The sequence below is a fragment of the Falco punctatus genome, assembly GCF_963210335.1.
Source record: "Falco punctatus genome assembly, chromosome: 4".
NCBI classification, from domain to species: domain Eukaryota; kingdom Metazoa; phylum Chordata; class Aves; order Falconiformes; family Falconidae; genus Falco; species Falco punctatus.
The window spans coordinates 21,022,886-21,040,158 of record NC_137583.1 but is presented as its reverse complement, the minus strand read 5'-3'; the positions used below and the strand labels follow the sequence as shown (position 1 = coordinate 21,040,158).

Genomic DNA, 17,273 nt, shown 5'->3' with positions numbered 1-17,273 from the left:
CCCTTGGACCTCATCGCTCCCTGTGGAGCGAGGGAACAGCCCCATCGTACCACACCCTCCGGCAGCAGCTCATCTGTGGCTTTGGGAGGGAGAATCGGCTGGTGATCCACCCAAACATGAGCTCCCCCCAAAAGCTTGGGCTGCATGGAAGCTCTTTACACGATGGAGGCTGCACATGCTTCTGAGCCCCCATGACCCCGCGGCGTGCGTGCCTCTGGCATGGCTGTGCAGCCTGCAGCACCGCGCTGCTCACCTGACCTTCGCTTGCAAGCCATCAGGATTTAACCCGCTCTGGTTACCTGAGGTTAAAACTAGAGATTGCTTATTTTTGGCAAAGAGCTACTCCCTGGCTTGCAACACCGAACGGTCCTAATTGCTTCATGTCTGTCCAGAAGACTATCTGTCAAAAGTACAGAAATAGGGATTTAAGTCGATTTTGGAGTGCGGAAAAATCCCAAATCCATCAGTTAAGGTCATTAGCTCATGTGACACACCTCACTGAAGTCAATTTTCAAGGATAAGCGTGTGACAATCTGACTGGAGGAACTCTCCTGTAATGCATTATTAATTAATTTATTATTACAGTTATTATAATCTTTACGCAGGGCACTGCATCTCAATTTGTTCTCTATCAACTTTTTAATGAGCTCTTTCTTCTTCTTGGGATGGGAGCTACCTCAACCAGTTACCTAGCTTTTAAGCAAGTAGAAAATGACATGATGGTGCATCCTCTTATAAATACAGCTTCACATATCAAGCCCTGAATTTTAAATGAAAACAATTAAGTACTAACTTTTGCATTGCCAAATATCTTTTAAAGGGTAATAGACTCACAAACTCTAAATACAGGAACTTTATCACACAATTAAATGCAATGAAATCTTAATCACAATTCTTCTATCTGACAAAGAGGAGAAAGACATTTAAATACGAAGATCCTGTGCAAATGCAGTTATTCGTGGGGGAGCCGGTGGAGCACACATTAGCTGAAGTCTGAAGCCCCATCTGAATGGCTCTGGGTTCATTCTCTGGTCACGCAGGGCAAAGAGGTCGCAAGGCTGATCCCTGCACTGAGAAACCGGATCAGTTGGAGAGGAAACAGCGTATTAACTAGAAAAGTGCGTGTATGTAAAGTTGTGAACCAAAGGGAAGAAAACAGCACATTTCCAAACGCACTGAGAGCCAAGCATCCAGCTGGTTGCAAAGGCTGCATCACTTGGCAACCTTTCTTGCTAAGGGAGAAGGTCAGGGCATTTAAAAGACACACAGAGGTGGCCTTTAGGGACATGGTGGGCTTGGCAGCGTCAGTTTTACAGTTACACTTGATGATCCAAAGGGTCTTTTCCAACCTAAATGATTCTATGGCTCTATATAGAAATCTGTTCAAATCTGCACTCAGAACGTTACGCCTACGTTTCCAGGATTCCTCCCTTGAAATGGAATAGCTCAGCCCATGGGATACTTTCACAGAGAATGCAGGAGAAGGTTGGTTTTGGATTTTTGGGGGGTTTGGGGGTTGTTTTGTGTTTTTTTTTTTTGGGGGGGTGTTGTTGTTTGTTTTTTGTTGGTTTGTTGTTTTTTTTTTGGGGGGGGGGGGGGAACACAACCACAAAACAAACAAACGAAAGAGAATAGTTTATGCATGTTTTGGTGGTGTGTAAGAAGAAACAAGACAGATTGTCCCTCAAGAAAAGCAGAGTCAATCTTTATTCTCTTTGCTCATGCATACCCAAAAACCAGCCAGTCTTCACATGGTGACCTTTCCAGATGGCTTGTCTTGAAAGAGGGAAAGTTTATAAGCTAACTTACAAACTCACAAGAAAGTAAGCTTTTCAGTTCAGAGCGGCTTCTATGAAGAGATTAATCAAAATATAACAAGATTTTATGGAGATCTAGTTTCCCACAGCATCTGAATTCCAGTGTCTGATTAGTTGGGGTACATCAGAAATTATTAAGTTATTTTCTACTTGAAACAATCACTGGCTTTAAGGAAAAAAAAAATCTGTCTGTGGATATGATACAAGATTTTTTTTTAATTACTAGAAAAAATTAAAGCAACGTCCAGACAGATTAAATTTTATCAATAGCTTGTCATTCTGAATTTTACAGACAAAAATATGCAATATGAAATTCAGCAGCAGATAGATAAGAGCAATGTTCTCAGCCCCACTCTCTGCAGTAGCCAAAGCCAGTAAAGCAGAATACACAAAATCCTAATAAATGGTATGTCTAGAGAAAGTTATGGTGCAAATAATTCCCATTATACACAAAGCTTTAGCCTTAGAGCTCCTATTAAAAAAAGCTAATAGGAAATGCATATTTAAATGTCACATATCGGTTGCACAGCCTCCCTTTTCTTCAGCCACAAATGAGAAACAGAATACAAAATTATAGGAAGGGTTTTTGATGAATAGGATTTAAAAAAAAAAAAAAAAAAAAAAAAAAAAAAAGAAAATAAAATAGATAGAAATCCCTTGCCAGTGTGATTATTTCCTCCAAGCACATCTCACTAGAGGAAGGGTCCACAGGCACTAAAACTCCCTGGTAACCAGCTACCTTAGAGAAGCCCAAGACATAAATAACTGCACAGCTCCAAAACCTTTATTCACTGATGAACAGTTGTTTGCAATACTACCACTAAGGCCCTGCTCTTCCACTATTTCTCTTTAGCATGCCCCAGGGGTACTTTAAAGAAAGGCCAGGTCCATCCACCGCTTTGGAACCAGCCCCTCCAGTGCCGGGGGTAAGTCACTATCCCAATGGCCACCATCACCCGCTGTTGGAAAGCAGAATGGGAGACTTCCTTTGAAATAATCAGAATAGAATAATTACAGCATCTTCTCCTACAGGCTGAAGGACCAAACAGATTTGAGGTCAATTTTTTTGTACATGTTCAATCACAAGCTCCTTCCCAATTAGATGCTCCAACAGGATAAATTCTAGCTGAGGGCTCTGTTACACATATAATAATGAGTAACTGTTTGCTTAACTTGTAAAAAGAGAAGACAAACAAGTTCCATCTGCCATTAGAGAGCTTTCAGACTTCGAAAGCATGTCTGCATACTTCAAGTAATTAAAATCGTATGGAATTATTCCAGAACACACATACATGCACAAACAAATACACACATTTATGCTTTTATAGAAAGCATATTTAAGATGGAAATGGTATCAAATGGGTCTAAAATGGTTACAATGACTAACTGCTATGATTCAGAAATAAAGGTGAATAAAATTTACATCGAAAACACAAATACTTAATAAAATAAAATAAAAAAAAAGGCATTTCTAACCAGCACATGCAGCTGTTTCTTCATCAATGCATGGTCAATTTGCAGTTTTACAGCTGAATTTTTCTCCCCACTTTACCACATCTAGAGAGAAAGACAAATTTGTGATTTGAGTAATGGTATGTCATATGTTGAATTTGTCTAAAAGGAGCATCGTTATCAGTATAATTCCTTTGTTTTCTTTTAATTCCTCCCCCCGCCCTGCCCCCCGCCCCATATCACTGGGTTTATGTCTGATCTCATTCTCTTTGCCCTCCATTTGACTTGAAAAGGACAGGTTTTTCCGCATTTGAATAACAGAAGCAACATACCCCCACGGAATAGAAAAATGGGCTGAAGTGAGAAGATCTGATTCTTGTTCTAAATCTGGTTTGTGACCTTGAAAGGAATCATTTCACTGCACCTCTATTTCCCCTCTCTTTCTTTGCCTTTCTTGTCTACTTGGATTACAAGCTTTCTAAAGCCTGTGAAGTGTTTATATAATACCAAACAGGTAAGGTTTGGCTTTCATAGGAATCACTAGATAATACAAAACCAGAAACAATAAATCTTATTGATCACCACTTACATTATTGCTCTCCTATAGTCCACCAATGTGAAACACAATTTCAAAATTATTTTCAATAGTTACTTTCATTTAAAATAAAAAAGGACCATGAAAGAAGTGTATTCAAGAGGAAAGAGGTCCCTTAGCTCTTTTTCTCCAATAAAATTCCCCTCCAGTTTAAACACATGGAACAAGCGTTGCATTTCTGTACCAATCCTCACACCCACGGACACGACACGCCTCTGCGATTGAACCAACCCCGCGATATTCACTCCTGGCTGAGCCAGGTCACACCACAGGCTTCGCTCGCTGCTCAGCATCCTGCTCCGTACCTATGGGATGCTCTGCTATGTGCTGGGAGCTGCAAAGGCAACGGGAAATGCTTTGGTGCTTTAAGACCCCTATTCTTGCCCTCCCAGAAGAGAGTAGACACACATAGTGTAAATGCCAGGCCATGTTCCTATGCCACCAAGGAGCAAAAGAAGCACACAATCACTGTTATTTCTTTCTTTTTTTTTTTCCTTTGTGGGTCACCTTTAAAAGCCATTTTCTTTCCAGACTCTCTGTATGAATGACAAGATATTCACTGAGATGTCTTAAGGGAAAAGAAGTGATAAAGAGAAATTCAGCTAACCTATTTTCTTTCTTGTCACTACTTGATAATCTCTTTATACGGTCTTATTTCACCAGTTGCAGACAGACTTATTTCCCCATGGAAAGACCCAATCCTTCTCCCAAAGTGCACATGTGCACAAGCACCATCTTACCCACAGCATTTCAAACTCACATTGTAATGTCTGTCTGCTGTGTTGGTGTTTGTATAGCCAAATTCTGCATATGTGTACATCTATAAGGTGTACACACTTACTGCTACACACATCTCTATTCTTTCACATAAGTTTCTGTGGGTTTGGGCACACCCAACATTTATACAAACCTCCTCATCAAAAGAAGTATGGAATTTCACTGAAACACAATTCACTAGCACATGTATTTTTAAGTTAAACCCCTCTGTCAATAAATTATGGTTTCCAATGTGAACAGAAAACATTTTTTAAAGTTCTGCAGTGATGGAGGAACCTCAATTCTACTTTCAGCTGCACCTTAATCCTTCTTGACTTCTATTCAGGCATTAGCTTAGAAATGCTTACTTTCCTGCTGGCAACACACTCAGCCTTTTATAGCGTCTTTACCTTCACAAAGTAATGTAACTACAATTCCTAATGCCAAATGCAAATTGCCTGATCTACAGCTCGTGCCAGCTGGGTACAACCCAACAAAGCTGTGGCACCCTGGTCCAAGGCTTGCAAGACATGCCTCAGCGAGAAAGCACAGCAAACCCAGACCCAGTCCCACACATGATCACCAGGGCTTGCAAAGCAATGCCATGAACAAGTGTAAAACAGAGGCCGTTTTCAGGATTTCAGGACTGGATTTAGGGGAGTGCAAGACCAGAGATGCTGCTATTACATCAGGTCCAGACTTCCTGCCATTGCACTTCCTCCAGCCATCTCTATATTAAGCCAATTCACTTGTAATTGATTAGGACATCTACTCCAAAGAAAAACACCCCACTTTTTATTTAGAAACATGAAAAAAGAGGAAATTCACACTATTCTAATCAGAGACTCTGAGGGAGGAGGGAGTTATGATTTGTATGTCCCCCTCCCCCTATTTTTTAATCTAAATAAAAAAAAAAATCACAGCAGAGAATAGTAACTCAAATGCTTTATAGCTGCATTCTTTTCAATCAGCTGTTTCCTATCTTTACCAGCTGTTTGTCTGCTTCTCCCATTTATGCTGTGCATCTTGGTCTTATCGATCTAGTAAGCTTTAAATTACAGCTATCCATGAAGAAACAACAAAAAAAAAAGAAAAAGCAGAGGCAAACCATAACGGGAAAGAACAGACCTGATAAAGGATTTCTGAAGGGCTACCCACTTTTGCTAAAAGCAAATCTTAATAGAATTTCCTGGAGGGAAGGTCTGTAGGACTGAAGTTATCAGTGTACTGTACGGACAGAGGAAGGGTAAACAGAGCTCACAGATTGAAGGAAAAGATTTATATCAAAAACAGTTCCTGTGAGAAGTATAGGAAAGCTTGGCAAAAACCCCACAAGACACAGTATTAGTAACCTAGTCTGTATCACTGGGTGTTTTTATTGGGTTTATTAGACGCAGCCAATTTATAGCAGTTCTTGTTGTTTCAGGTGGAGTATAAACCTTCAGTAAGAATCCACCACTCTCCAAAACCACTAGAAATGTTTAACATTAAAGAGGCAGAGCAGGAGCAGAGCTGATTTCGGTGCTCAGGTATGCCTACTGCAGCTTCAGCTCAGAGAGGGCCAAAAGGTACAGCTTTAGGCTCCCACCAGTGAGCCACCGGGACTGTCCTACTGAAGGAGCTAAGCTGACCATTAATCTCCACAATCCTCCTCCACCCCAAACCCAATATTCCATGCGGTGATACCGCAGTTCCCCAGGGAAGGTGATCTGAGCTCCTGGCAATGTGCATCCCCTGGTGAAGGTTATCTATCACTTTTGCCCAAGTCCCTTCGGTAACATGAAGGAAGTACTATGCCTCGGTGGTCTGTGTCCCAGGTGTTCCCCATCACCTGGGGTGATGCTGGCACCAGGAAAGCACCATCATTCCTCCTGCGTAACAGCTACGCAACAGACACAGACGGCTCTTGCTCCCCTTGCTCAGGTGAAGGGCTCTCCGTTCGAACCAAGCTACTAAACTTTAGAAATGAACCATGAGGCTTATTTGACAGAGGGGTAAGGAGATGATCTGCGGCACTCTGGGCTGTGTGCCATTACTGCTGCCGTTATCCACTTGGCCATTTCCAGGCTGCAGAAAATTTGCACCTGCAAAAAAATCTCTAGAAAGATTGCATCTAGCACTGCACTGGAAGAAGAAGAATTACTGGAACAGTGTATGTCTTGCCAAGAAAGCCTGTCTCCCAGTTAACATGGAAAACTTAACCTGCTGTTTGGTTCTTCATGCCTTGCATACTGCAAGGGAAAAAATGTGCAGCCTTACAAATTGGGATTTATGACTACTATCCCAGAGACCTCACAGGCAGAATCAAATTGGTCAGGTGCCCTGGTCTCATGAATCTGTTGGGATTTGTAAAGATGAAAAATAAAAACAGAATCTTTTCCCTCTGTGGGTATGGGCAAAGTGTCTGCATGCCTGGATTCCTAGAAGACGACAATGTTTTATCATTACAAGTGCAAGTACAGTCACTTGGTCTTTCAATTTTCCAAAAGGTTAGAGGGAGCTGACAGATTTCTAAGTGAGGGAATGCAGTTCACACTTTTATTCACTCAGCTCGTCGTTCATCGGATTTGATGCTGTATTTGAGCAGTTAGGCGCGGTGCAGAGAAGGGGAGAAGCAGCAGGGCACAAAGATGGCTTTAAGACACATCTCTGATCCCCATGCCAAGCTACCCGGGAGCTGCCTGGTCTCTGAACAGAACCTGGAGCAAATGCCGCAGCCAGGATTAGGGCTGGCATCGCCCGCTGCCTCTGGCAATGCCACAGATGGCCCGGGTGGCTTCCCAGGCTTCTCCATCCACTGACTGCGGAGGAAGAGCAGACTGGAGCAGGGACGAGTGGTCCCTGCTGCAATGTGACCTTCACGTCTATCCAACCATCTCTCTCTGAAAGCTACGTGAACTGATAAGCACAAGCCTCCAAGTCAGGCTTAGGTAACGTTCTGAAAATGAGAAACTAAATATTTAAACATTACTTGAACTGTGCCTGCTGCAGATCCCCACAACGCTAAGGGAAAAAATGAACAGATCTGGCCCAGAGGGCTTGACAAAGCAGAAGGGGGTCGGAGGAGGGGAGTGCTGCCCGGGACGAAGCTGTGATGCTGCTTTGGCCACTGTCCCACAGCAGAGCCAGGCGGCTCCTGCAGCACTGTGCTCTGCACATCCAGGCTTCTGAGACCCAGCTCTGCCTTGCAGCACGGACCATGACAGTTTATCCTATTGCACAGAGCATCGTGTGACACGTGGGTGGCAAAGGGATGAAAGAACCCCAAATCCCAGCACGCCGGCCTGGGCAGTGTTCCCATCAGCTCCAGCACCATTGCGAATTAAGGATAAGCTTCACTTGTCTTCACTTGTGCGTATTAATAGCAGAAGGTTATTCTAGGAGGAAGTTTTCTCAAACAATAAAAAGATGCATTAATCAGCTTAGAAAATAGCACAGGGTGAAATGGATAAACTGTAGCCACAGCAGAAAGGTTGCTTATGGATCCCACCTAAGTGCAAATGTGCTAAGGGGAGTATTTGCAATGACATCCTCAAACTAATACCAAGTAATATTAATAGGAGTTGGGGGGGGGGGGGGGGGGGGGAGAGATAAAAGCAGTTCTTAGTTATTAAAAAAATAAACATTTTTAGACGTCATTTTACCCCTGTGCATTATGAATACAACCCAACAAAGATGCAGTGCTGTTGAGAAAAGTCAGTACAACAGTTTTTCTACTTCTTAAACAATACGATTATTTTCATTTTAGATGGAGTAGGAAAGTACTAATTTAACAGGCATAAAATTAGGACATCCAGTTTAGCAGACATGCTTTGCCACTACTTCAGTTTTACCATCAGGCTGTTGGGGGTGGGGGGGAAGTGTTTTGGATCCGTCTCACATTTAGAAGAAGATGGCTCATCATTACTGCAAGCATGATGTTGCAAATTGCTCAAATATCTGTTTATCTTTTACTAAAAGGACTATCAGAACATAAAGAGAGCCTTGAAATACTAATCACAGCTGCCTAAGACCATCACTTGATGTCAGCCAACAATTCCTGTGATTTACTGTACCAAAAAAAGAAGAGGCGCCATGAACAAGTTTTTGTAAATCAAGTATATGGGGCCAGATTCTGGTCCACGATTACTCAGGTATAAGGAATGCTGTAGTACTCTGCTGGTACATAATTCAAGCCTGCAGTGAACTTTGCAATATGGATGTATGGCATTAAAAGCTGTTACACCAGTTATCAGAAGAAAATCACCTTGGCTTTAACATATATACAAAGGCTAATGCAAATACATGCACTCAGGCTCGCTCCCTAAGGTTTGTCACCATCCAGGCACAGCACAGAGATTTTTCCCTAAGGAAAACGTTGAGGTCTGTGCAAAAGCACTCAGGTCTCACGGACAGCATGGGCATACGATCATGGAAGGTAAATGTTCAGCGGTTAAACCCCATGCCATGACACACATGCACACATTGAGTTTAAATTTACAGTGAACACCAGGTGTTATTGTCCCTTAAGGGAAACTGTGACTGGTAGAGAATCACGTCTGTCAATATTTCCCTCCTGGGTCAATAAATCCTGATAGTCAATAAAAGTCAGCGAACAAAACCGACACCACCACAGGAGCCCACGCGTACCTTGGGGTAAAATTTGGCACACTTAGTAGCTGCTGATTAGTTAGAATGATTCTGCATTTAAGGTCCCCACGGCATAGAGCACACTTGCACTTGATTTTAATAACCTAACGTGCAGCGCAGCTCTGCATTACAACCTTTCCCCAAGCTCTTCCACATGGAGCATGTGCAAACTGAATGGCACGTGGGCTGAGAAAAGGGTTTCTCCTGCACTGGAAAGGCAGCAGCATCAGTATCTACAAGGCAGCTGAAAAATATCCACCAGTCTTCACGAGACCCATGCAACCCTACCTCAGTACTGCGGTTTCAGGAAAGAACACCGCCAGAAAAGTTGGTGCTGGGCTCACCAGATACAAATTAGATTTCAACTATTCACACCCTCGTGGCAAAACACACAGCCATTCTCAGATATTCTGGAGCAAATCTTCAAGCAGAGTGAATCAGCGTGGGTTTTTTGAAGTTATTTTTATTTACACCACCTGACAAACTACTTCCCTGATGTTTCCTTGTTACAAATTTTATGCAGACAGTATATGAGTTTAACTGAGGATGCTTTTTTCTACTCTACGACACAAAAGTCAATCATACACAAACTGCAATGATACATGAACTCTGAAAGATCTGAAGGAGCTAACCCATGACACCAAGTGCAAATAACGTAGAAAGGTTTTTCACACTATTTTTAAAACAATCAATTTTGCTGCTGCCCTGTTTGCAACAGATTTAAGTACAGCTTTAACAAAGAAATACTTTTTTTTCTGTTCTGAAGATTAAACTGTAATTTTCTGAGTTTATTTTCCTGGAAATGCCTTTTAAATGCACTTGAAAAATGTCAAACACTGAAATTGGAAACTTACCCTTACAATATGCCATTCTATGTGCAGATTGCTAATGATCATGCAAACTAACATGTAACTTCTTTGCCTTCTAAAATTATAAAACAAGCAAACATAAAAGATTTCTAAACCCAACTGGCAAATGATTTACAGACTAAAAATTTTTCTAGAGATTGATTTATAAAAGTTAATGACTTTCAAACAGCAGGGGAAAAAAATCAACTCAATAGACTGAAATTGTTCATTATAACTCATTTGTTCAATTCTAATCTTGATTTTGCCATCAGCTCTCTGCTTGCTTATAAGATGGTCAAGCCATGCAAACAAAGTGATATTTGTTCACATAACAATATGTAACCCTTATATAGCACTTTTCATCATCAAATCTCAAAGCATCCTGCAAAGAAGGAGAGCTTTGTTATCCTCAATTCAGATAGGGAAATTGCAGCAGTGGGATAATTGCAGAACCAGAAATAACACTTCCGAGTCCCAGACTAATGGCCTAAGTAACAGCACAGGGCATTTTATTAACGCAGAAGACGACTAAGGTCAAGACGGGCGATTTCAGTATCGCAACTTTTGAACTGCTGAAAGTGCAACGACAAAAATGCAATTGAACAAATACATTAATTCAGTGAGTGCTTCACATTGGCACTTAAGACCTGAAGCATGCTATTATCTCCTGTCCCCAGATATGCATAAAGACTTTATACCAACAATCCCACATCAAGAAAAGTTATGAAGCATATGCTGAAGTTATTACAGTACCCCAAATGTTTTGAGTCCAATAGGTTTTCAGGACTCCTTTTTTTGTCTATCAGAAAAACAAAACAAAACATGTTTCTGCTGGAAAAGAAACTATAGGATTAAAAGCTGTTAAAACGTATGCTCAAAAAATCAGAATTTTCCTCAGAAGAGACTAATGAGTCAAAATTATTTCTCAAGGCTTTTCGCATGGAGCTGCGCTGTAAACAGTTGGGTCAGACTCAAAGAGGCCATCAAGGAGGACCCTGCGGTGGGTGTTTGCTGCCCACCACCCAGACAAGAACTGGAAGCAGATAAAGCTTTATTCAGCCCTCATAACCAAAGGCCCTGGTCATCCTGGTACCCCCTTAGCACCCTGATGTCCACTAAGATGGCAACTGGTGGTGCACAAGCAACCGAGATTTCATGAGAGCATCAAAGACAATATTGATGCTGAACTCCAGGGGAGCAGTTTGGCTTGCTCAGGGAACTAATAGATGCAATGCCACGGATGACTGCCCTGGGGTGCAGAAGGGAACAGGGGAGCTCCTTGATCTTCAAGAAGAACCTCCTCAAAGCATGAGAGCAATCCACCCTGATGAGTGGGAAGTGGAGCAGACGTGGCAGAAGGTGGATTTGGCTGAATGTGGAAACTCTGACTGAGCTCAAACACAAAAAGAAAGCGAACAGAAGGTGGAAGTGGAGACGGGCTACCCAGGAGGACTATACAAACCTTGCCCAGACTGCAGGGACAAAGTTAGGAAAGCCAAAGCCCAGGTGGAGTTGCAACTGGCAAGGGATGGTATGGCCAATGAGAAAGGCTTCACCCATAGGTACGCCTGCAGCAAAAGACCAAGGGAAACGTGAGTTTCTCCTGAATATGTCAACAAAACTACTGAGAAAGGGTAAAAAGGAGGAGGCATTCAGTGACTTTTTCTGGCTCAGTCTTTACTGGCAAGGCCTACTCTCAGCCTGCCCAGGTCCATGTTCCTAATGCCTTTGTCTGGCGGAGGGAAGTCCTATCTACAGCAGAGGAAGATTTTGTTAGGGACCACTTAATCAAACCGGACCCACACAGGTCTATGAATGCCCAGGAAGCAGGCTGACATCATTTTGAGGCTGCTCTTTGTGCTTTTGAAATATTGTGGCAACTGGGGAATCCTTCTGATGGCTGGAAAAGGCAACTGTCATGGCCACCCTCCAGAAGGGTAAGGAGGAACAAATCTTCCTGAAGGCAACCAGTTTAACCATTTAATGTCTTGTTAACAAACAAAAACAGTGAAAGGGAATGCAGTCACGGGAGGTTTCCAGATGACACCGGAGCTGGGGAGCAGCCGATGTGCTAGAGGGGGACTGCCATGCCACAGCACCCCAGCAGGCTGGGGAAGGGAGCTTGCGACGTTCAGCCAACGCAGGCATGAAGTTCTGGGAATGGAAACCCACCATGCGGAAAGCAGCTCGGGGGAAGGCAGCCCGGGGGTTGAACAGGGATCGGCAGCGACAGTGATGAACGCCAGCCACACGCTGGGTTGCATTCGCAGGAGCACAGCCAGCATGTCAAGGAAAGCAATTATTACTCTCTATTCAGCACTTGTGAGGCTGCCTCTGGAACAGAGCGTCCAGTTTTGGTTTCCCTGTTCCAAAACAGACACTGAAAAACTGGCAGAAATTCAGCAGAGAGGACCAAGATGATGAAGGGGCTGCAGCATGTAACTTGGGAGAAGAAGCTGGGAGAACTGTTTGCCTAGCCTGAAGAAGAGAAGGCCAATTACCGTTTTCAACTGGACAAAGCCCTGAGCAACCTCATCTAACATCAAAGTCATGTCTACATTCAGCAGGAGGTTGGACCAGATGACCTCTGAAGGTCCCTTCCAGCTTAAATTATTCTACGATTTTAATGGTGCCTCCTTCACTTGTATTTATCATAGGGCATTCACTTGAAAAGTATCATTTGGAAATAATTATTCTGACTTTGTGCAACATTTTTAAATGCAATAAAAAATTCCATACATATTTGAGAAGTATCCAACTGCAGGTGAAGAATATCATGGGCTAAAAGCCAGTCAGCTGGAGCCAATTAAAGCACAATCAGCCTCCCATGACACCAAAATGCCTAATTGAACTTCCACCCTCTGCACAAGATGGAGATTTTCACCTCCTCCACAGAAGCCCAAAATGAGGAGTTCACTGCTCTGTGTCTCAGTAAACCAAGATCATCAACAAAACGTAACGATGAAAACAGGAGATGCCTGCATTGATTAAAATAATGGTATTCCATCCCCTAAGAAGAAAGAATGCTTCCCTTGTAAAAAAGATGACCTCAGATGTTTTGTCACAGACACACGTTTTTACCCTCCTGGCAAATGGAGAATGTGAGCAGGAGCAAGTGACACACATGCATATTTAGAATCAAACTTCAAAAGCAAGCGGTTCATTAGTATAACTTGAGAAAAACTAAGGCATGTTTGCATGAACAGCTACGGTCTAATAAAACCTGAGCTTGGTTTTAAAACGAAAAGAAAAATGAAAATGTGTGTCAACTGAAATGTATAAACTTACAATGAAAATCAATTGGCATGTATAGATACTGAATAATGCACTCATTACTATTCATTCTCATTACTGTTCATTTTGCAACTGTCACAAAAAATATGGTGACTGACTGACAGCTTTTAAAATATTTTTATGCCTGGAGAACCAAAATAGCTGAAAGATCTCGAATTTTGATTTCAAAAAAACTGGACAAACTGCCAACAGTATAGTAATCTAATCTTCTTTTAATCCCTTCCCCCCTTTAAAAAAAACCCAAACGTTCAAATCTCCCAGTGTTTTGAGTTCATTTGAGTAATCCTTTTGCTCTTTTTTTTTTTTTTTTTTTTTTTTGGGGGGGGAGGGGAGGGGAGCGGATTGGAGGGTGCATGGTAGAAATCATGTTTCACTTCTATTTGGCTTTCCTAAGCTGTGAAAATACCTGTATCTCACAATCAGTACAAGCAACATTTTCCCCTAATTAGTCCATAAAAATGCTAATTTTTCTAATGAATCAGATTGAAATATCACAGGAGTAGGTAATAGCGCAAATACAGAGTTTGCTTATGGGGTAGGCTTTTGGATTCATTCTGCTAATCACTACCACAGCACTGGGCAACTTACAAAGCCAATATTATAAAGAGGTTAGAGAGGCGAAACATGCTCATCTTAATTTTTGTGCAAAAGACAATTACACGCATATACGTTCACAGCATTCATTTCTATATGTGAAGAAAACCAGACCCCCAGTATTTACAGCCCAGCTCCTCAGCTGCAGCGAGCCCTTCCATCCCCATTACAAGCAGAGGTCCTCTGCCTGTTTACTCAAGCTGAGGATGTGACCATAAATCTTTATTCTGCCCAATTTCACTGTTAATATAATCCATTTCTGAAACCGATAAAATAAGACTTTCTTTTTTCATGGACCAGCAGCTAATAACGTCGCCGGTTTGAATTGTACAAGCGAGAGACTGAAATCATTGTCCGTCTGCCCCACAGCATCTTTCTCTATTTTTTCCCTGCACTTACGCTTTTGCTCCTGCCTTCTATGCAGGCACATACTAAGGCACTTGTATCCCAGCCGCAGATCTAGGAAGGAGCGGTCTTTTTTCAAGTCAAAAATCTAGTAGAATCAATGAGCTCTTAGAGGAAATCTCTTAGGGCTTGACCTTCAGGGTGGCCTTTTACTCTTTAAACCCCATGTAAAACAGTGATTCTGCCAGTCAATCCCTAGTAAAAGATTTAAAGAAAGGGACTGTTGCCTATTGGTGGCCCCAGAAATCTAAGCAGGAATTAAGCAGCTTGAAGAAGCCTTTAAATTCAACTTCTTATTCTCCCAGAGCTCTCCATATATTCTTTATGGCCCTGTGTTCCCTTACCCCTTTGATCATTTTATATTGAAGTAGTCTCTTGTTTAATACGTAGCAAAGACGACTGCACGATAACATCAAAACAGAAGAGAACATAAAGAACATGAAAGAATATGAAGTCAATAGCTTCGCCAACGACAATACATAAACAGGCCTAGTTAAAAGCCACGGCATCACAGTGCCGTCTTTATGCTCCCACAAAGCTGCACGCAGCGTTAAGACCAACTACAAACTGAAACTAATGATTAAAACTACATTGGCCTTGCCTTCCTCTGCTTTAATTGCCATCCGCTTTGCTCAAAGGGTACAGATCCGCGAAGGCAGTGCCCACCTCCGCGCCTCGCCCCCGATGCCCACCGCACCAGCTGGTCTGACCATCCTTGTCAGAAATCAGGGTTTCCAAGCCAGGGTCTTCTCAACATGTGGAAGCTGCACATGTCCATAAAACATGGTTCTTCACCCTTGTAACATCATCCTTACAGCAGAGCTCCAACCATGCTCCAACCAGTTCCAGAGGTATTTTTGACAAGACGTAAAAATGGAGAAGAGGTTTCATCAAAATCTCTCTCATGTTCTTTTAAGAGCATCAACCCAACCCAATAAAAAAAGAAACAAAACCTAGTAACACAAGATTTTGTCTTCCCGATCCCAAACATCTTCCTGGTTTAGCGTTTACACACAACTACATGTTAACTTGTGGAGGCCAGACAGACGGAAAAGTTGATGTCTGTCTAGAACTCCTCACACTTGGTGTTCATACCGTACTTCTTGGCTGCCTACACTTATGCTAATCTGTTAAAATCACTTTACCCGCTTGGAAGACAATGTATCACTTGTACTCAGTTCTATTATTCATCAGACAACCAAACGGCAGCTCCATGACTGACTGCTAATTATCCTTTCCCACTGGATGTCAGAGACAGTTGCATTTCCAGCAGCAATTTATTCTTCTTCCCATGGAGCCACGAGGTGGATGCTAAGGCCTATTGAAGTCAGTGACAAAAGCCCCATTGACTTCAATTGTGTCGGGAATTCATCTTTTAATGGAAAGAGACCCGCTTAAGTGTTATTTAGTGTATGATGTCAACACTGAGATAACAACTGAGACGAGCACAACATATACATCACCAGTGGTGCCAGGATCGGACGCAGCACTCAAAGGCTCTGTGTGCCATCTAACCCCCGTCACAGGACCAGGCAGGATGGTGGCACATTCACATTCCAGGTGCCTCACGGCTGGTCAAGCCCCCTGCACATGACATGGTCTGTAATACCTGGGGACAGCAGGACTTGGCCAGTGTGGTGGAGACATCTCATTTGCTTGGTGGGCTGGATCCATACCGCAGCCTGCGGGCTAGCTTCTTCATACCTAGTGTCTAACAGGGAGATACGAACGCTATCTAGAAACAGCTCTAGAACACCACTTTGGAAATATTTTGAAATAGCTCTAGAACAGTTTGGAATGCTATGACATTATAAATTCACTGCATACACCACATCTTAACTTCTTTAATAGAAGCAAGAGCTAAAAAGACATCAAACAAGAAGGCAAAGGAATCACACATTTCACTGACCTCCCTTCTATTTCCCCTCCCAGACATGGTGGCAAGAAGGATGGCAGCATTGTCCAAAACATTCCCTTCTTACAGGGAAAGTCATAGCTTCTCCCTGGAGAACGTTTCACGTATGTAAATGAGAAACGAATGACAAAATTTGACGAGACAATCCTTGACAAACACACTTTCTGAGGTTTTAACGAAGGTTTTGCTGCTTTGGTCCGTCCTGTCCCCATTCTCTTCCCCACACTCCACCCCCCAAATAAGCTTTTTCCTGACTCATCCCTTACCCTCCCCCACTGACATTAACCAAAGCGCTTCACTTTTGCATACTTTCACTTTCATCTGAAGGACCCCCTTTGCCTGAACTCCCAACCGGAACAATGGGGATCTGCTCCTCCACCCTCCACCCCTCCTCAGCCCTCTCTCCCTCCTCCACCCAGCTCTTCAACCTACAGAAAAGCAGATGCTCCAAGAACCCATCAGCACACCGAGACAACAGGTACCCCAGCACGCACCAGCCACAGTCTCAGGGCAGGTCATTCTGTTCCTTCATTTCTGTACAACCTCTTGGAACCCTCAGACTGCCTGTCTCTGGAATCCCGTGTTTCTTCCAGATGACACCCAGCCTGTGCTCACTCCCTGCCTCCTATATTGCTTCCAGACCATGCAGAAAGCTCTTTCATCTGCTCATATAACTCCTGTGGTTTACAGTAGCTGAGGACACAGTCACCAGTTCCTCCAACCAACATGTTGATCGCAAGCCAATCTTCAGCAGAGGTGTTTGCATTTTGCGATGGTCTTCGTAGAGCAAAGCCATTCCTTGAGATAAAAGTTTCAGGAGTCTGCAGGAACACAGCCAGGTCCAGGGGCAAGGAATCTGAAGTCCATCACCTTTTCCCTACCTGCACGAGCCTGAGCAGGTAAGGGAAGGATGGTCATCTCCCCAGCGCAGCAGCGATGCCGAGTCAAGCTGGAAGGCAGCTTTCAGC

The 17,273-nt window shown here is 42.9% G+C and overlaps 1 protein-coding gene across 14 annotated transcripts in view; it reads right to left on the bottom strand.

Moving 5' to 3' along the window:
• Positions 1-17,273, bottom strand: part of CHL1 (cell adhesion molecule L1 like) — a 149,513-nt gene that overhangs the window by 107,323 nt on the left and 24,917 nt on the right. For 6 of the 14 annotated variants that reach the window (XM_080385331.1, XM_080385337.1, XM_080385338.1 and 3 more), the window contains exon 2: positions 3,294-3,374. The exons of 2 other annotated variants lie outside the window; for them this stretch is intronic. The gene's annotated coding sequence lies outside the window, so the exon portion shown is untranslated. Of the gene's footprint in view, positions 1-3,293; positions 15,952-17,273 lie in introns of those variants that run through there. 6 more of the 14 variants (XR_013927781.1, XM_080385335.1, XM_080385334.1 and 3 more) reach the window with 2 other exon arrangements.